Raw genomic sequence first — 22,001 nt, forward strand, 5'->3', positions numbered from 1 at the left:
TTCTCCTATTGGGTCCTCAAGAACGGAGGCTCTCAACAATCTCTAGTCACAGGTGACAGTGCCATGAAGATGCTACAGTGATGGTAAGATTATTGATGGGATTTGAGCTCTTAAGACACTCAGACTTTCAAAAGTGTCTTACTCATGATGGATTGTTATCCGAAGACTGGCCTTCATCTATTTAAAGACGGCTTTTTCCCTTTTAGTAAAGGGAACATTTGCATACATCTCCTAGGATATTTTTTCTATTTAAAAAACAAAAGGAAAATCAATCATTCATTATGTGCCACTTGTATACATCTCAATAAAGATTCAGTTAATAATGCAAATCCATCCATTCATTCTCTGGATATGCTTGCCCATTCTGAGATCTCGTGTATAAATGCAAAACAAAAGACCTTTAACAATGAGTCTAATTCAAAGCCCATTGAAGTGAATGGGAGTATTTCCATTGGTTTCAATGGACTTTGTGTAAAGTCCTATTTGAGGTATTATTTCTTCTGCTCATGTATACGTGGGGTGGGGGGAGGGGAAGAAAAAGACATTTTTACCTTTACTCTAATCTGGAGATTTTCTTTCTTGGTCAGTGTGATGCAGAGAGAGACAGATAGAGATCAGTTACAGCATAATTTGGGGGTAGAGAACCAAATCTATACAATAATCTAGATGAGTATGTTTTGACTACTTATCTTGTTTCCCTTTTGTAAACTCAGTAAATGGGATTTGCAATCTCTTTGGTAATATACAATATTTTGGGGGCAGGAAATAAGCAACAATAGAAGACTGAGACATTGATCACAAAATTGTGTGAGCTATCAAGAGGTATTTGACTTGAACCAGATTTACTGTATGACACCACCCCCAATTAATTGTCCTCTCCCAGCCTATTTTTGGTCCAAATCCAGTGCTGTTTGTAATGGCCTTGCTTGCTTTAGCATTTCCCATTTGGGTATATGATAGACAAGTGTTGGCATGTTTTCAAAACCACTTAGTTTTGATCTGTTTCCAATGAATTGAAGGGTAAAACTCCCATTGACTTCAATCGGAGCAGAGTTAGGCTTATGCTAAGTTATTTTTTTAAAAAATAATCCAGTCCTAGAAATGTATAACTAAAGAGAGAGGTTGGAAGAAAACACTCTTCTGTGCTAATTTATGGTGCTTGCCTTTAGTTAATGGTAAAGAGAAGTGGACAGGTCACATTTAAAACAAGCAAATATGCAAACATAAGTAGCACTGATAAGGCTTATTAGCTGAACAGCAATTCTAATGATTAGCATGTGGGGTATTTATCAGTTTGTCAGTATTAAGTGTTGTTTTAATAGTCTGCTTTTCCCATTTAGTTGCTTCTGTTCAACACTAGCAAAAGGATGAGGCATAATTTAAAAATATGGTATCACTTTAAAATGAGCCAGTAATATATAATTAAGCTTAAATGAGAAGGTGGTTACAAGAACCCTAGGAAGCAAGGTCTGTTTAAATTTCATAAGGAATCATACATCATCTTGAGATTTGGTACATATGAGGAGTACACACTGAGGCCTGGTCTATATTACAAAGTTAGATGGACATAAATGGCCTGTGTGTCGATCTGGTGGTGCATCTGTCTACACTTAAGATGTCTCTCCCACTGATTTAAGTGGCACATTACAGTAATGCAGTACCACCACCTTCCCAAGCGGCATTGAGCCATGGTCAATGTACAGAGGTTAACACAGTGCAAATGAAGATGCTGCATTATTTATGTCGATTGTAATAGTCCTCCAGCAGCTGTCCCACTATGCCAGACCCTGACCGCTCTGGTAACAATTGTAAACTCCACTGCCCAAGGGTCCCAGAGACCAAAAGGCCCCTTCCTCTTTGAAGCTCCCCCCAAATTTTTGGAGTGCCTTTCCCTGATAGTCCAGCTTGGTGAACACAGCTAGCAGTTCTCCATTGTTGTATGTAACTGCCCTTACTGGCTAAATGCTCCGGTTTGGAGTAATCAGGAGATATTGGATCTCCTGGGCCTGTGAGGAGTACAGACTGTTCAAGCACAGCTATGGAGCAGCCATAGAAATGCGGACATCTACAAGCAGATTACACAGGGGATACAGGAGAAGGAGTAAGATAGGGACTAGCAACAATGTGCACGCAAAAGTGAAGGAACTGCATTTGGCATACCAAGAGGCCAGGGAGGCCAACAGTCAATCCAGTGCCAAGCCACAGACCTGCATGCCATACTTAGGAGAGACCCAACTACTACCCCCCACACCACCATGGATACTTATGAGAAGCCTGAGACACAGAACAGTGTGAGTGTGTGAGAACAGTGAGGTTGAGGAGAATATAGAGGAGGAGAAGGAGAAAGTGGGACACGCAACTGGTTGGGGGGCAGCTATTCCACAAGCCAGGACCTGTTTGAGACCCCACCACAGTCCAGTCAGTCCTAGCAGTCAAGCACAGGGGAGCCCAAAGCAGGGGAAGGAATCTCAGGTACTTTTGTGAATGTATTTTCCATTAAAATGATGTACTGTCCCCAGCTTAGCAGGTCACAGCTATTGACTTTTAATTAATTTACTCATACTGGAAGAGGTAGCAGTATAAGAAAGAGAAATAGCATTATCTGCTTTTCATTCTCCGGTGGAATTAGGGGGCATGTGGAACAATTTATGAACACAGGGATGTCCCTTGAATCCTCTGGAGAGATCTCGGTGAAACATTCATGGAGGTACTCTGAAATCCTTTCCCGAAGGTTTCTAGGATGGCAGCCTTCTTTCTTCCTCCCCAGTAGATCACTTCCCCACAGTCAGCCAGCAGTAACTACAGCAATAAACATTGCAGTAAACAGGCTAGCAGCATACAGAGCTGGATGGCTTTGGGACACTAGTAGCAGCTGTGCTTTCAGTGCCTTTGTTATCTTCAGGAATGAGATACGAGCAAAAAAAATCACCATCTCCTGTGGAAAATGAAAATAATGCCGGTGTTCAGTACCATTGTCCTTTACTCATAGTTTCAGGCAACTGACCAATACCTTTTCTCATTTCCCTAACCCCTGGTGAGCCATACTCACCATGGCTGCTGCTGAGAGGCACTATGTACAAGTGCTCTGAAGCAGAAGAGTCAACAAGCATGTCTCATTTATAACATTTTTGGGGATAGGGTAGGACAAAGGAAGGGAAGAGAAGAATGAGGGGGGATTTGATAGCTACTTTCAACTACCTGAAAGGGGGTTCCAAAGAGGATGGATCTAGACTGTTCTCAGTAGTAGCAGATGACAGAACGAGGAGTAATGGTCTCAAGTTGCAGTGGGGGAGGTTTAGGTTGGATATTAGGAAAAACTTTTTCACTAGGAGGGTAGTGAAACACTGGAATGTGTTACCTAGGGAGGTGGTGGAACCTCCTTCCATAAAAGTTTAAAGGTCAGGCTTGACAAAGCCCTGGCTGGGATGATTTAGTTGGGGATTGGTCCTGCTTTGAGCAGGGGGTTGGACTAGATGACCTCCTGAGGTTCCTTCCAACCCTGATATTCTATGATTTTAAGTGCAGATGATTACACATCGTGCAAAGCATTGTGGAATTACACCAACTCTTGCATAGACAACAAATTCTTAGCAGTCTGGGTTGGTGGTTGGACCAGAATATAGAATTTGTGGACCAAATTTAAGCAGGCAAATTTTCTGCCAAAGCAAATGGTAGTTGCACCAATTTATGCCCAGGATTTGTCCTGGCCTTTAGGCTGTGCCAAAAATAAGCAATCTGTAATTAAGTTAAAGGAATTGGATGCTTTCTCCCCAGCCCTACCCAACTCCTTCTCCTACTAGGTTTAAGATAGCAAAGACCAAGGTAACAGAAGGACTATTAAACATGATCATAAAGTGTGGCAGATGTTCTCTTCTAAGATGAGTATATCCTATAACTTATATGACTGAAAACAGCTATAACTATTTATGTAAAAACGTAACAGTGAAATAATATGCACTCTAGCTAATAAAATTCTGAAGGAAGTTGAGACTATTTACTACCAACAGAAGTGGTAGTAACATTAATATGATTGTTATTGCAACAGACAAGTGAGGTGCACACCTCATAGGATTTGCCTGTTCAGTTTTAGATCACTTCAAAAAGTTGAGTTATTGAAGCATCTCCAAACTGTTACAAAAACATTTTACAGTGCAAAATTTTGAGAGCAGGCCTTCTCTCAATACAGTAAAACTCTGTTTATCTACCCTCCATTATCCAGCTCACCTCACAGGACAAACAACCAGCACCCACACAGGAATATGGGAAATTGATGTCACTTCCGCTCCTGAAATAGTCTAATCTTTTCATCCTTGTAAAATAAATGAACAAGACATTGTTTGCAAGAATTAGCATTTGGTATATTCTGTTAAGTATATAAGAAGGGGAGTATGTTTTTTTGCTTTTCCGGAATGGGATCAGCTAGTTTAAAAGCAACTCTGTCTGTTATTTTAAGATGCAAAGCCCTTCACACATTCGCTTGACTATTCAAATTTTTGATTATCTGATCTGGCCCCGGTTCCAATTAGATTTGATAAATGGGGTTCTACTGCATGTAAGGTTACCCAAAACTACTTGAAAATAGTAAGGTTGCAAAATCAAGGACTCAATTTAAAAAAAAAAAAATCCAGTATTTAGGTTGTCTGGGTAACCTTAATTCCCTCCCCTCCACCCCCCAGCATATGAATTATGATCGTATTTTTTCTACAGTTCCCCCTGCCTCATTCAGTACACAGAATGGACAGTGATCACTGAATGAGCAGCTATTCTATGTTGTTTTCTCTTCATTGTTCAAAGTGTTTCCTAAACCTTATTTCCTGCACACTATTCAAACCTGCTCTGGAGACAAAATTATTAATTTCCTCACAGATCTTTCTGTGGTGCTCATAGTATCTTAGGGCTTTTCAAATATTAAAGCATTTATCTTCACAAACACCCCTTTGAAATGAGGGAGTATTATTATCCCCATTTTACAGGTGGGGAGCTCAGACACAGATTAAGCTCAAACATATCTATTAATTTTGGGTGCCCAATTTTATATGACTAGGACCCGATTTTTTAGACCCCTTAGCATTCTATAGCAGTTTACATATTCAAAGCACAGCTCCCATTGACTTCACTTACACTGATGAATACTCAGCTCTTCTGCAAATAAGCCCCAAGGGAAAAAAATCAGGCACCCAGAAACTATGGGACAAACAATCAGTGGCCAGTTTGATTTAAGTCACTTGCCCAGCACCACAGGAGAACTCTGTGGCAGAGGCATAGATAGGATCCAACAGTGAAGTTCTTGTTAAAAGCAGCACACACACCTCTTTGTTGCAGGCTCATTGAATCATAAAGCTTTTAGTTGTTCTTGGGGCTGTACAGACAGACAATTCTGATTTTGTCGTGTTTCACACCCATTTTGCACAGGTGCAAGTGACTGCACAAGGTGCAAGATACTGGAGGGTGATGCCCTATTTGACTATCTTGAAAAACTTAAGTGAAATTATTAAAAAAGTACAATAAACAAAAAACCACATTCACATTGGGGCCAGTGTAACCCTCTTGGGAGTGAGACAATACTACTGAAAGTGGTCTTAATAGTTATTTGTCTAGATACATAAGAGTCAGATCTTGGAGCAGCATTTGTCAATTGTAATACAGCTTGTTTTAGATGTTGTACATATCACAAGTAAGTCTGCCCGATCTGAATTATTTTATCATTATAAATCCTTTTCTTATATGAACTTGTTTGTGGCAGTTAATATCCCCCTGCCCCTCCACACCAATAGCATTTCAGTCATAGTGTTTGGGGAAGGAGAGGACTGAGATAAATCATGGGGAAAGGGAATAAAATTAAGAGGTTCTGTGTGCAGGTTCATAGATACGGCAAAAGGGATCACTGATCATTTAGTCTGACCTCCTGAGAAATTAGCACTCTTATGTTTAAAGGACGCAATGAAATCTGAACTGGCAACTTGTGGTTATAAGACCAGTATGAACAACGAGGAGTCCTTGTGGCACCTTAGAGACTAACAAATTTGGGCATAAACTTTCATGCTAACTCTTGAGCAACAGAGCCAATCACCTTTAAGTCATATGACTTAAATTGACCAAGTTCCTGTATTTTTCATGCTATGACTCATCTTTCATCACACAAGGACACACAAGAAAGGCCGAGTATTGCAAAGTTAAGCAGAAGTAATAAGTTTGGAGAAGATCTGAAGGAGGTTGCTTGATGCACAGGAAAAAGGAAAGCTCTTTATGCATAAGGAGTGGTGCAGCATCTGAGTAGGAGAAGGAGACAAAGCAAGGTGGAAGATGAGAGGAGATAGCAGAGAACAAACAATAAGAGGGAAAGTAGGGAGAAACTAGAGAAGAGATGTAGGCAGGGAAAAACTGTTAGATGGAGGGGGAACATGGAGAGCATCTGAGTAGAGTCCAGTGCAGAGAGAAATCAGCATGGTGTGTAAGCACAGGGGTCAGAAGTGTTTGGCTAAGGAAATGGGGCAAGTTGCAGGATGAGAGTTAGGGCAGGTATTCTGCATGGTCCCTGGATCTCCTTCACAGTGTTCTGGAGCTTGGGAGCAGGAGTACAAGAAACAAATGGAAAGGGCTCTGACAAGGTAAAGCTGCCGCCTGGAACAGGCTAAAAGAGCCCTAAGGATTATAAAGCTGGGTAGTGTGTATATAAGGAAGAGGAAGCAGAGGATGATAGAGTACACAGCTTCCCCTTTCTCCTCACTGGTGGAAGCAGGGAAAAGCTGCTGGGGATTGTGGACAGTATTTTTCAGTTGGGGTGTTTTATTTTGGGTTGTTTGAGTCCTTTATTATAAACGTGGCTCGGGCCTTACAAAGATGTAGAGGTGGGGTACCCTTCCTTACCCCAGCCTATAGGGTAAAAGCAGATTTGGAAAGGAAGGATGGACCCAGCTCTCAGCCCCTTGTCTCTACTTGTAGTCCATTGCTGTACCTACTAGGCTTCATTGCCTCTCTGTTAGTAATTGGTGGATATAACTGATCCTCCCTCAAAGCCATTTAGATGCATCTTTACCATGTAGGGTGTTCACCTGCAAAGCTTGGAGACCCACTGTATAAAATGGAAGCCTCTTCTGTATTCTGCAGCTCTCCCCTCCCCCACACCACAAATGCTGTAATATCACTATTATCCTTGGCTGTGTTTGGATGATTGCTGATTAATAGTGATACCCCTTTTTGACCTGAGCAGTTAATCAATGGGGCCATATTAATGATGGAGTCAGGTATCCTTCAAGGATATGGACATTTCTTACTGTTTGTTTACAAATAATGATCAAAATCCTATTTCCCTGAACACAGGAGAAAAAACAGCTCCTAGCTGTTTTGTCTGTTTCAGCCAGCATTGGGCCCAAAAAGCTTCCTCTAGGCTTTTACTAAGGGTCATGCTACCAGTGATTCTGTTGCTGTGTCTTGACTGGTGCTTTTTTGTCTTTCTGGTTGTTTTGCTTTGTGAATTTGTGAAAGGGAAGCAATCACCAGTGAAATTCATCTGCCCACGTGTGACTGTTTGGGATGGGGCCATTATTGTTTCAGTTCACTGATTACATAAAAGGAGCTTACTGGCTATTTTAAATGTAAGATGGTGGTTACACCCCTCCAGTATCAAAGATATTTAACCCAACCCACAGCAGCAACATCAGGCTTCCTCCTCCCCCCATAAAATAAGACCCTATATATGTTTCTTATTGCTGTGTTAACTACAACAAACAGCTACCCTAATCGTCTATAAGAAATGCACATTTTCCTGGTGCGTTCAACCTTGAATAATCCATTAATTCCAGAGATTATCTAGTAAGAAAGAATAATGGCATATGAGTGAATTAAACGCTGAATAGGGAGGACTGAATTTGTATAACTGTACATATGCAAAATGAATATATCAGTAATTCTGTAATTTTAATCTCATTTTTTGTAGAAAGTGTAAAAGTTTATGGAAAGATTAATTTTTACCCAGAAGTACAAGTCAATTAAATGCACAGATACAGGAAACAGACATTGGAATTACCTTATTTTGCAATACTTTAATTTCTTAACTTCAAGGCCAGTGCAGAGGATGCAGTTTAACAGCAATTAAATAAATTGTCAGTTATAAACTTTTAATGTGGTTTTATAAATCACAATCCTAATGTAATTGAATTATCAAGGGCTGTGTTTAATTAGGAGTTGTAGAGAAAGAAAGGCAGGATTGAAGTGTCCAAGATCTACAGCTATGGCAACATGACCTAGTGGATAGGGCAGGGGTGGGCAAACTTTTTGGCCTGAGGACCACACCAGTGTGCAAAACTGTATGGAGGGCCGGGTAGGGAAAGCTGTGCCTCTCCAAACAGCCTGCCCCCCACCCTCTATCTGCCCCCTCCCACTTCCCGCCCCCTGACTGCACCTCTCAGAACCCCCCAGCCATCCAACTTCCCCTGGTCCTTGTCCCCTGAACTCCCCCTCCCAGAATCCCCACCCCTAACTGCCCCCCCGGGTCCCCACCCCCTATCCAACCCCCAAGTCTAAAAGGCATGGTGATGCAACTATCAGTGGCCAGCAGCAGTCTGTGTAGACTAGGGCTCCCCAGGGTGGAGCTGCACATGTGGCAGCAGTTATCTGAAGCTACAGGAAAAAACAGTAATGGGGATATGCACTTACTGATGAACTAGCAGTTCAAATTAGCTGGGAAGCTTGCACTAACTTCCCCCTTCTGAAAACAGGAGAGGCTGTAGGCAAGTCATTCTTGATGAGGGGACTTCTGCTCTAGAGCTTACTTGCCCTGCCAGAGGCCAGATTTGAGGACTATCAAAGTATACATGAAGCACTAATCACTTTACAAGGCAAATTTATTTCTCAGGCTTTGAGCAAGGATGTGGAAACTTTTGGGTGGATGGAAGGGGAGCTGTTGATTTTGGTAGGTGAGGTGGTGTTTTGGAACTGACGTACTGAAAGTTTTCTATAGGGACCAGAGATCTGGATAGGTAGCTTTATAAATTAAAATAATCTTTGTGCTCACTTGATTCTTATACCCATAGCTACCCAAATGTGTAATGATACACCTGCATAGGTCACCTCTAGAAATGGATTGAGATCTCCTGGTTAAAGAAAAAAACTTGAGCTAAAGGCAGTTAGCTCAAGGCACTGGCTGATTTATAAGTCTGTTTATGAGATTCCAGCCACTAGAGGGGGACAGAGTTATCCTGGCAACATGTTACATTTGCACGTGCATCTAGCTGGCCATGTGCACAAACTGTCCTGATTTGTGTGAGCACACAGACTCTCCTGTTAACACAATGGCAGTCCTGTGGCTGATCATGAGGAGAGCTGTTGCTTCTTTCCCCACTTAAGAGCTAGTCCTCTTGCTTAAGTGACAAAGGTCTGTATCTGGAAGCCAAGTTCCATGCCTACAGTTGACAGCAGGGGCCTCATACATGCATAAGTTAGGCCTGGTTGAGAACCTCTGTCCTCAGGGCCCCCTGGGGGGCCATGAGCAGGTTTCAGGGGGTCTGCCAAAATAAACCAGAGAGCAGGGCCAGCGTTAGACTCACTGGGGCCCAGGGCAGAAAGCCAAAGCCCGAGCCCTTCTGCCAGGGGCCGAAGCCTGACCAACTTGGATTTGCAGGGACCCCGATGGCATGAGGCCCTGGGCAATTGCACTGCTTGCTACCCCTGAGTTTTGATCTGCTGAAAAACAGTTTTGGCACAGGTGGATCATGGGATTTTTATAGCGGGGGGAACCTGGGCTCAGAAAGAGAAAAGGTTGGGAACCCCTGACTTAGGCCACCCTATTAATATTTTGGCATTGATATGTGCTCCACTATGGAAACTTTAGCATTAAAAAGATCCCATTTCCTAAAATTTGTTGCAGTTCTTTTCTTTGTTCAGTCACTTCATCCATCACCCCGCCAATTAACTCACTTAAATCAAAGTGCTATTGAAGTATAAAGAAAAGGGGTACTTGTGGCACCTTAGAGACTAACAAATTTATTAGAGCATAAGCTTTCGTGAGCTACAGCTCACTTCATCGGATGCTCACGAAAGCTTATGCTCTAATAAATTTGTTAGTCTCTAAGGTGCCACAAGTACCCCTTTTCTTTTTGCGAATACAAACTAACACGGCTGCTACTCTGAAACCTATTGAAGTATAGTGCTCTTGTAAATTTATATATTTGTTTTTTCAGACAATTGGATACTTATGAATAATCATTTAGATGTACCACGTAGAAAGGCCTGCAGAGGTAAACTAGTCAATATTTCTGTGAACATGGAAGCCATTAATTGTCTCAAGGAAAAAAAAAAAAAAAAAAAAAAAGAAGAAGCTATCAGATTCTTCCATCATTTTAATATCTATGAAAATGCCCTTTTCTCAGGATTTTTCAGCGGAGAGACAGGAAATGAATTAGAAAATCTCCGTAAACACTAATAAAACCTGAAAAAGACAACAGCTGCATGGGTGTAATGATGTGGCTGTTTCCACTACCCAGTCTGCTAGGAGCATTAGAGGTATAAAGTATTCTGGGGAGAACAAGCACAAAGCCTGAGCCCTCCTCCTGGCTCTGCCATCGACACTGCTGGGTGGCTGTAGGCACCTGATGTCACAAAAGAGCAAAGTTTGAGCTGCAGCTCTCCCTTCCCACAACAGAAAGAGGGCATGACAAGTCAGAGATTCCGAATCTGTGACTTGCCGTGCCTAGGCCAGTGAAGCTTTTACAGCTCACTATGCTCGTGTGTTTATCTGTGTATATGAGAGAGAACTGTACTAGGCTAATGTGCCAGGAAGCCACTATCATGCAGTAGCTGAATCAAATATGAACAGCAGTAAAAAGGGGAAATGATTGGAAATGATGTATGGTTGGTACTGTAGTCCAGGTAATCATGCCGGATAAATTGTTACTGTAAGAATGCTCCTTCATTCTCATCACCTTTCTGTCCATTTCCCCCTGTAAATTGGGGATAATAGTATGGAAACGATTATTTGGTTTGTATCCAAACAACACTTTTGAACATGAAAAACTATCAATGCTGAGTTTTGTTATTACAGATACAGGTAGAGGAGGAAGAAAAGGAGTACTTGTGGCACCTTAGAGACTAAAATTTATTAGAGCATAAGCTTTCGTGAGCTACAGCTCACTTCATCGGATGCATTTGGTGGAAAAAACAGGAGAGATTTATATACACACACACACACAGAGATCATACACACTGTAAGGAGAGTGATCACTTTAGATAAGCCATCACCAGCAGCAGGGGGGGGAAAAGGAGGAAAACCTGTCATGGTGACAAGCAAGGTAGGCTAATTCCAGCAGTTAACAAGAATATCAGAGGAACAGTGGGGGGTGGGGTGGGAGGGAGAAATACCATGGGGAAATAGTTTTACTTTGTGTAATGACTCATCCATTCCCAGTCTCTATTCAAGCCTAAGTTAATTGTATCCAGTTTGCAAATCAATTCCAAGTCTGTTTTTGAAGCTTTTTTGTTGAAGTATAGCCATTCTTAGGTCTGTGATCGAGTGACCAGAGAGATTGAAGTGTTCTCCAACTGGTTTTTGAATGTTATAATTCTTGATGTCTGATTTGTGTCCATTCATTCTTTTACGTAGAGACTGTCCAGTTTGGCCAATGTACATGGCAGAGGGGCATTGCTGGCACATGATGGCATATATCACATTGGTAGATGCGCAGGTGAACGAGCCTCTGATAGTGTGGCTGATGTGATTAGGCCCTATGATGGTATCCCCTGAATAGATATGTGGACAGAGTTGGCAACGGGCTTTGTTGCAAGGATAGGTTCCTGGGTTAGTGGTTCTGTTGTGTGGTGTGTGGTTGCTGGTGAGTATTTGCTTCAGGTTGGAGGGGCTGTCTGTAAGCAAGGACTGGTCTGTCTCCCAAGATCTGTGAGAGTGATGGCTCGTCCTTCAGGATAGGTTGTAGATTCTTGATGATGCGTTGGAGAGGTTTTAGTTGGGGGCTGAAGGTGATGGCTAGTGGCGTTCTGTTGTTTTCTTTGTTGGGCCTGTCCTGTAGTAGGTGACTTCTGAGTACTCTTCTGGCTCTGTCAATCTGTTTCTTCACTTCAGCAGGTGGGTATTGTAGTTGTAGGAACGCATGATAGAGATCTTGTAGGTATTTGTCTCTGTCTGATGGGTTGGAGCAAATGCGGTTATATCGTAGCGCTTGGCTGTAGACAATGGATCGAGTGGTATGATCTGGATGAAAGCTAGAGGCATGTAGGTAGGAATAGCGGTCAGTAGGTTTCCGATATAGGGTGGTGTTTATGTGACCATCGCTTATTAGCACCGTAGTGTCCTGGAAGTGGATCTCTTGTGTGGACTGGTCCAGGCTGAGGTTGATGGTGGGATGGAAATTGTTGAAATCATGGTGGAATTCCTCAAGAGCTTCTTTTCCATGGGTCCAGATGATGAAGATGTCATCAATGTAGCGCAAGTAGAGTAGGGGCATTAGGGGACGAGAGCTGAGGAAGCGTTGTTCTAAGTCAGCCATAAAAGTGTTGGCATACTGTGGGGCCATGTGGGTACCCATCGCAGTGCCACTGATTTGAAGGTATACATTGTCCCCAAATATGGAATAGTTATGGGTCAGGACAAAGTCACAAAGTTCAGCCACCAGATTAGCCGTGACATTATCAGGGATACTGTTCCTGACAGCTTGTAGTCCATCTTTGTGTGGAATGTTGGTCTAGAGGGCTTCTATATCCATAGTGGCTAGGATGGTGTTTTTAGGAAGACCACCAATGGACTGTAGTTTCCTCAGGAAGTCAGTGGTGTCTCGAAGATAGCTGGGAGTGCTGGTAACGAAGGGCCTGAGGAGGGAGTCTACATAGCCAGACAATCCTGCTGTCAGAGTGCCAATGCCTGAGATGATGGGGCGTCCAGGATTTCCAGGTTTATGGATCTTGGGTAGCAGATAGAATACCCCAGGTTGGGGCTCCAGGGGTGTGTGTGCGGATTTGTTCTTGTGCTTTTTCAGGGAGTTTCTTGAGCAAATGCTGTAGTTTCTTTTGGTAACTCTCAGTGGGATCAGAGGGTAACGGCTTGTAGAAAGTGGTGTTGGAGAGCTGCCTAGTAGCCTCTTGTTCATACTGCGACCTATTCATGGAGGGTGGAGGGGAAGAACACTTCTGGGAGATGGAATCACAGTGAGTTCAGAACCAGACATTTGATATTTAGTGGGTTACTTCTCATCAGGTGTTCTTCACCATTGCTCTCCCCCTTCTCCAAAAAGTTTTGGGAAACAAGGCTAAAACAGTTAAGAGGAACTGAGCCTTCACTCCAAAACCAATCCAAGCCCAAATGAGAACACATCTGAAGCTTAGATGGAGTTAGATAAAAAACTTTCCTGCCTGCCCCTTTGACCTTTGTGTCTGTGCTTCAGGCTCCAGACTCCCATGAAGCAGGACATACCATACTTATGAGAGAAAGTCTGATTGTAAGATTGCCTTGCTGATTTTGAAGAGCCCAGAGATGTAGATGGGATACGTATCCCATCATAAAATTGGTATTTATCCAAATTTAGTCTCCCAGTCTTTCAAGACTCACCTCAAATGAACCATGACAGTACACAGATGCCACCCACAGTAAACAGCAAGAATCAAACTCGGGAACATCAGGACCAAAAGTACAGCCCTCGTCCTCATGAGCTAAAGGACTTGTTTGTTTTTTGTATTACCATATAGTGTCTAGGTGCCCCAGTCATGGAGCAGGACCCCATTGTGCTAAGCACTATCTGTACAGACAACAGTCAACAAAAAAGACAGTCTCTATCCAAAAGAACTAACAATCCAAGTAACTTTCAGAGCTCGACCAGTGAACAAGGTATTGTGGCAGCTGAGATGATCCACTAGAGGGAGACATGATCACATGCACTAGGCCAATGTACTACTTAAAAACCATGTCACTCTGTAGCATATAGTTTTGAAAGTCCTAAGTGCTCAATGCCATAAGATATACTCTGTCAGTAACAACCATACCATGTAGCCTATATAGCACTTTCCACCAGTAAATCTCAGAGTGAAGGAGGACAGAATACTTCTCCCACTTTGATAGGTGGTAGAGAGAAGTGACTTGCCCGAGGTTACCCAAGAGCAGACCTGGGAATAGAACGCAGGCCTCCCAGATACTCACCTAGTGCTCTTCCCACAACACCAAACTATAAATCAGCAGCAAGTCCCTAAAAGTGGTTTCTCCAGCACTGATCTGTGTCTCAACCCTAATCTAAGAGGATAATCTCTTAGGTCTGCATCCTTATTCAATTCTTCATCTCTCTGCCTAGACAGCTTCTATTTGCCACTTGGTTGGTGCTTTCTTGACACCCCTATGTACTGGGAGCTAGACTGAAATCAACCCCAAACTTACATAAAATGACAGTATAGCTATCAAAACTGTAGCAAGCTTCAGTCACTACCAAACATATTGAATTTGAACCAGCAAACTAGATCTGGAGAGCACTATAGTCTATTACCAACCCTCAGAGACAGCAAGCACCCAGATACCTGGTTATTTGTGAAACAGATACCCGTTCAGACACTCCAGATCAACTGTTTGGCACCTGGTATAGCTTGGAGGTGGATAAGTGGGAAAAATGTCTATAAGCCACTTTTAAACACACAGATCAAGTACAATCTGCCAAACCCCATCCTATGAAGGGATAGAGAGCAAACTCAACGTTTCTGAAAAATTGCATGAGCTATTAATAGCCTCTGGGGGCTATTTTGGAAGCTGGCACTCTCCCCAAAACAAAGGCTCTTTGGCCATACCCAATAGTAGGAGACTGATGTAGAAACAACTAACTGGCCCTCCCTAACTGTTGGATCGTTATACACCACATGAATCTGCAACTGACAGATTACACTGGCTATAAGGATTCCTTGCACTGTTGCAGCTATAATTGGAGCCAAGAATCCAGTCCAAGATTCAGTCTGATGTCTAGGACCAGTCTACCTTCTGTTATGGACAGGCATGTTTATAAACCAAAACAAGAATCCTTCTGTGGTCAATGTTCTTGAAAGCAACAAGAGTGCTATCTTTAAGATACAAAACATTCTGCTGCCAGAATACAACTCAAGTGTGAACCTGGGTGATACTTGGTGACCTTGATTTGAACAGCATTTGCAGTTATGAAAAAATGATTGCAACTACCAAGGCAATTAAGTAGCAGCATTATGCACATGGCTAAATCACTGCGCTGGATTTCAGAGTCATACTCCCTTCCTTTTCTTCAGGCTTTGAGGAAGGATGTGGAGGCTATCCAGAGAGTTGTTTGCGTGGATGGAAGTGGAGCTGTTTATTCTGGTAGGTGAGGAGGTGTTTTGGAACTGATGGTGGCACTGTATCTCATCAACTTTTCCCATACTGAGAGTAGCCACCCACAGTGGTGATTTTTATTCTAATACAGAATGGTCAGGGTCCATACATGAAAGGTTACCGACATTTGGTGAGGATTGCTACTATTATAAGTAGCAGAGCCAACAGCTACATAAAGAGAACCGATATAGTGACACAATGATGTATTAGAGCAAATAAGAATTATTGTCATGGGTTATTGGAACCTATCTTATCAAACACAGATTTTCCTTTCTGTGTAAGAACTATCAGACCTGGAAAAAGGCAGTATAAAGTTGGGCAAATGATATGGTACTTTGGGGGTGAAAAGGCATCTTTCAAAATGTCAAGTCCTCGATAATTTAAAATGTAAAAGCTAGCAAAAAAAATTAAGTTTACAAAATTGAAAACTGTGAGCACCATCTATTAGATAGCATTATTAGCCAATTGTTTCTAATAGGATCAGGACAAACAAGATGGGATTATAATTAATCGTTATTTGGGAGACTAATTATGGCGGGGGTGTAATATCACATTGAATAGCCATGAGCTCATCTCAGGCATATGGGAAACCAACCCAAAATTAAGAGAGACTTTCTTTGAAATGAAGAAGTTGTTTAATAAAGTGGTGGAAAAAAAAAAAAAACTTAAAACTAATCAATAAAATATGCAAATGACAATATAAAGGTAAATAAGTCATATAGTGTAGTAATACTCAAAGACTAACTGTAATGCTGGCAGACCAGGTGCCAGCTCATGCCAAGGCCCCTAAGCCTTAGTTGATCCAGCTACGCATGTAAGCCAGTTAGTATTGGTACAATAGGTATTGATTTATAAAAGTGCTTAGAGGTTATGGAATGGTTATAAGTTGCTGCATGTGTTAATTTCACTTTTAACCTGGGATACAGATATTCTAAGGTAAGTGGTTGTTCTTTAACTGTAAGCCAGCAGCCAGAGAAGCATTACCAAGTGTGATATACTAAGTTGCCCAAGGTGGCATTATCTCCTGCCCAGCAAAAGAAAGTGCATAGACACCAGCCAAACCATAAGACAAGAGACTTTATTGATTACTCTACCCCACACACATGAAAGGGAGACTCATCCCATCACCTTGAACTCTGGGGGAAGAGAATAAAAAAACTCCTTATGAGAGTAAAATGTACCTTTATGCTGCTTGGACTCTGGGGGTAGGGAGCGGGCAAAGATTACTAAGCATAAGCAAGAGAGCCCCAGTGCTTGGGCTTTGTTAGCCCTAAAGGACATATAAAGCTTGCTTATTTTAAAAGCTTCTACCACCTTTTGGAACCTAGAAGTAAATCACTCCTGTGTGTATGTTTACCTTTTCTAACCTTGTAGATAAACTAAGGATTTATTTGCTATAAAAATAAGTTACTATAGGATTTGCTACAAGCATTGTCTTTGAGAGATCTAATGTGCAATTGATCTAGGGTAAGTGACCGATCTTTTGGGACTGAGAGTATCCTGAATATTGTGATTTTTGGTGTAAGGGACCATGTATTACAAAGGCAAGATAGTCCAGGTGGCAAGATAGACTGAAGTACCCAGGGGAACTGACTGACTCCATGTTAAGGCAATTATAGCACTTGATGCTTGATTGGTAAACTCTAACAATAGAGCTCAACCAATTTGGGGTTTGTGCAATGGTTTGTAATAGTCTGCTCTGAGGTTGGTATTCCTGCACTTGAGCTACTCTGGACAGCTTGACTGCAACATTCTAATCAATAGAAGATAAAATTAAGAAGAGAGTTTGGTTAGCTATGTGTAAAGGGCACGTATATGTGGCGTACAAGTTTCAATAAGCAATAGAATTCAGTTACTTAGAACACTAAAAGTAAAAAAGGACATTAACTGTGGTAGACTAATAAATCAAACATCTTCAGTGGTATTCTACCTGTCCCCAGAGCAGGAGAGTGAAGATAAGACAAGTTGAAGATCAATGGATGTCTCAGGCAATGGTGATATGAAGAGGGCTTTCAACCACTGGGAGGAATTCATGGAGAGAGGACTGTTCTCAGGGGGTGGATTTCCATTTGAGTAGGGAGGGAGGATGGCACAACTGATTACAAGACCTTTAAACTAGGAATTTGGGGGAGATTGATAGGAGATACTCAAGTGATCTCCACACCTGATTTCCATATGGAGATAAGGGAGTGGGGGTGGACTAAAATAGGGAGGATACAGCCATGGAGAAAGGAACAACAGAAGGTAGGAGAATGGACAAGAGGAACAAATACGGTCAGTGGTATTGGCACTAACAGCCAGGTAAGTGATAATGGCAGTAAAATGACTGTGCCTAGGTAAAACCAAGCAGATACAACTAAGATGTCTGTACACCAATGCAAAGAGGCTAGGTAACAAAATGGCAGAACTAGAACTACTGGTGTAGGAAATTAAACCAGATAGGTTAGGGATGATAAACATCGTGGAATACTAGTCATGACTGGAACACATTGATTTGTACGTGCTGTTCAGGAATGACAAATAAATGTAAAGATGGTGGAGTAGCATTGTATATTAATGATGGGGTAGAAGTAATGGAATGGATAAAACAATCTCGGTGAAAAATCACTCTGGGAAAGAAAGCTAACAAAGACTCCATTGGGATAGTGCTTGTCATGTGCTAGATCACCAGGATCTGATTTGGATATGGATAGAGACCTCCAACATTTTAATGAAATAAATATGAGTGAGAATATTATCGGAGACTGATCTTCCAGGTATAGATTGGAGGACAAGTACTACAAATCATGATAGACCCCAGGTATTCCTGAATGTGAAAAAACCTATTGGCTATCACCAAACAGTCACTGATCCAACAGGTGATGCCATTTTAAATTTAGTATTATTAAGTAATAAAGGCCTCATAGAAGAACTGGTTGTAGAGGACAATCTTGGTTTGTGTGATCATGAGTTAATTCAATATAGACTAAAAGGGAAGGATAAACCAAAATAGGTCTGCAGCTAGGGTCCTTGATTTCAAAAGGGCAAACAAGTTAGGGAAGCAGACTGGACTGAAGAACTCAAGGCTCTAAATGTGGAACAGGCTTGGAACTACTTAAGGTCAAAGTTGCAGAAACTATCTGAAGCCTGCCGTGTGTGTGTGTGTGTGTGTGTGTGTGTGTGTGTGTGTGTGTGTGTGAGAGAGTAAGGGTTGCGGAACAAACTGGATGAACAAGCATCTCAAACAGGTTATTAAAAGAAAGCAGAAAGTCTACAAAGAATGGAAGAAGGGATAGTCAGCAAGTGTAAGGAAAAAGCGAGAACTGCCAAAAGCCAAGCAGAGTTAGACCAGGCAAAGGAAATTAAAACAAGTAGTAGAAAAGGTTCCATGCCATATGAATAAGAAAACAAGGAAAGAAGTGGGACTGCTAAACTGAGGATGGGTTGTAGGTTAAGATGGCCCATACCTAAATGCACACCTAAACAAATACTTTGTCTCAGCTTTTAAATAAGGGAAGGGTGGCTAATAGGAAAAAGTGGAAATTACCACATCCACAGTGGGAAGCCAAACTCAAGCAGCTAAAATGGGACTGAATTGGAAGGGCCTGGATAATCGCCATCCAAAAATATTTAAGGGCCTGTCCCCTGACATTGGAAGCCCAATAGCAAGGATTTGTAATGAATCCATAAACTTGGGGATCATACTATATTCTCCATTTATAGGGTATATTTAAGAAAGGAAAAAAAGTTATCTGGGAAACTACAGACTGGTTACTTTGACCTCAGTTGTATGCAAGGTCTTAGAATACATTCTGAAATAGAGACTAGTTAAGCACATAGAGGTAAATGGTAATTCTGATAAAATACTACTTTGTTTTAGAAGAGGTAGATCATGCCAGACCTATTGATCTTTCTTTGAGAAGATAACTGATTTTCTAGCCAAAAGAAATACAGTAGATCTTATCTACCAGGATTTCAGTGAAACATTTGGTACAGTTCCACATGACAATTAAATTGGAGAAGATCATAATTAATATGAGAATCAGAAGTTGGATAAGGAAGTGGTTAAGGGGAGACTACAATGAGTCATGATAAAAAGGTGACCTGTCAGACCAGTGGGAGGATACTAGTGGAGTTCAAGGATTGGTTTTGGGACTGATCTTATTTAAGATTTTCATTACTACAAAGTGGGACTGTGCTAATATAAATTTGTGGAGGACAAAGTTGTGAGACATTCAATATGGAAGACTGGAATATCATACAAGAAGATTTGGATGACCTTGAAAACTCGAGTAATAGAAATGGGATGAAATTTAATATTGCAGAGTGCAAGGTCATGCATTTGGGTCTAAATGAGACTTCACTATAAGCTGGGGATGTTTCAGTTGTAAGCAATAGGAAGAGGAGAATGACCAACATACCCAGGTCTATCACAGGCGACTGAGTCACCAAAATAATGCAGCCATAAAAAAGGCTAATGCAATCCTAGCATGCATCAGGCAAGGTATTTCCAGTAGAGATATGGAAATGGTATTGCAATTATACAATGCATTGGTGAGACCTCATCTCAAATACTACGTGCAATTCTTCTTTGAGGTTTAAGAAAGATTAATTCAAAACGGGAATTGATACAGAGAAGGGCTCCTAGGATGATCAGAGGAATGGGGAATGTACCATACAAGAGGAGACACAAGGAGGTGTGTGTGTGTGTTTTTTTTTTTTTTTTTTTTTTTTAAGATTGGTGTATTCATAGAGAACCATCATGAGGAATAAATACCAGGGAGACCAAAGAGTTATTTAAGTCAAGGGCCAACGTTGACATAAGAACAAATAGATAGAAACTGATCATCAGTAAGTTTAAGTTTGAATTTAGACAAAGGTTTAGAGGAGTGAATTTCTGGAACAACCTTTCGAGGGGAGTAGTGGGAACAAAAAAAACAACAACCTTGTTTCAAGACTGAGATTGATAAATTTATGGAGTGGATGATATGGTGAGATTGCCTACAATGGCATATGGCCCTGTATGCAACCGCTATTAAGAAAATATCTCCAATGGCTAGAGATAGGGCACTAGATGTGGAGGGCTCTGAGTTACTGCAGAGAATTCTTTCCCAAGTGTCTGGTGTTTCCCATATGCTCAGGGTCTGACTGATGGCCATATTTGGAGTTGGAAAGGAAATTTTCCCCAATGTCCCCTAGGGTTTTTTTTTTTTTGGGTTGCTTTTCTCTGCTGCACAAGGCATGGGTCACTTGCTAGCCTAGTGGCGGGTTCTCTATAACTTGAAGTTTTTAAATCAAGATTTGAGGACTACAGTAACAGTCAAAAATTATGGGCTTACTACTGGAGTGGATGGATGAAATTCTGTGGCCTGCAACGTGCAGAAGATCAGACCGATCCCATCTAGATTTAGAATCTGAGTCTATTAATATAATTCAGCATAGCAGACTGGACTTTGGGTAGTCAGGCTTATTGGTTGAAACAAGAGTTCAGCCTGTATAAATCAACTTAAGATACAAAACTGGTTAGCTAAATTAGATACTTAAAGTGTCAGCCTAAACAATTGCTAGTAAAGCATTCCTTCTAGTACTGTTAAGAAAAATTCTAGGTGAAGATTGTTAAAACAGTATGAGAAGTTTGTTACAACAACAATATACAAATCACATTTACAATGAGTGAATGGGATAACTAGTTTGTGTGGCATTAAGAGTGTTTACAATTATGAAAAATAGAGCAGTTCAGTCCAGTAATGTGTAGAGGAAAGTAAAATGAGAAGTATATAGAAAAGCTTGAGCTGGATGCAGTGGGGGTTATGCCAGTCAAGTGAATTTGCACAGAGGAGAGAGGGACTCTGAAAAGATTGTTCGTGTTTTGTCTTTGGCAATACTGCGTAAGCACTGGCAAAGCTGATATACAGAACAATCTATCAGTGTAGAAGGGTATTTTGGTGTTTCCAGCCTACACATATAAAGAAAGTTAGGCATTATAAGGTATTCTTTGTCAGTCAAACACCATGCCGCTGTTGCGAATGGGAAGACCTGAAGTTTCTACCCTCACACTGGCATATACTACCTAGGTGCTGAAACAGGTAGACTGATAGCATTACAAAATGCCACTGTCTTGCAAATAAATTTTAGTAGTATTTAAATATAGGGATAAGTTTTAGCAGGACAATAGAACAAGAGGTAACAAACAAACAACTCCACAAAGGTATGATGATACAAATAAGCACAGTTTAAAGATTCTTGTACATGAATCTCCTCTGTTTAAATTTAGCCTTTATATGTCCCAAGTTTGCACTTCATCTCTTGATCTTTGGAAAATCCAGTTTGAACCAGTATAATATGCAAACTATCCCAGGGGTGTTCTCTCTCTGGAGCCATTTACAGTCTTAGTGGCTCACCTTAATCACCCCCCTTATCCCCAGTATCAGGGTGTTTTTTTTTTTTAATTTCTGGAGGAGTTGTGGTAATCCTCCCTCATGGATTAGAGCAAAGTCATAGATAAGACATTAATAAATTTAATACAATGGTCCCCAAAGATATTATGTGGGGTTGCAACCTGTCACATTTATGTCCTACAAGCACAATATATGAATTCCAATTTGTTCAATACTCGAGGAGAACAATATTTTCAGTCTTCTTTTGAAGCACAGAATTTCCCTATGGAGTTGTTTAGCTGTAAGTGTTGATTTTTCCCAATTCTTCT

The 22,001-nt window shown here is 41.3% G+C and overlaps 1 long non-coding RNA gene across 1 annotated transcript in view; it reads right to left on the bottom strand.

The window, feature by feature from the left end:
• Positions 1-768: 768 nt before the first annotated feature.
• The window catches only part of LOC119854930, a 37,791-nt gene continuing 16,558 nt past the window's right edge, over positions 769-22,001 (bottom strand). Inside the window, exons 2-3 of the long non-coding RNA XR_005292687.2 lie at positions 4,225-4,309; positions 769-2,935 (exon numbers count right to left, since the gene is read on the bottom strand). This is a non-coding gene — a long non-coding RNA (uncharacterized LOC119854930). The remainder of the gene's footprint in view (positions 2,936-4,224; positions 4,310-22,001) is intronic.

This window comes from Dermochelys coriacea, chromosome 4 (assembly GCF_009764565.3).
Source record: "Dermochelys coriacea isolate rDerCor1 chromosome 4, rDerCor1.pri.v4, whole genome shotgun sequence".
Taxonomy (NCBI): Eukaryota; Metazoa; Chordata; order Testudines; family Dermochelyidae; genus Dermochelys; species Dermochelys coriacea.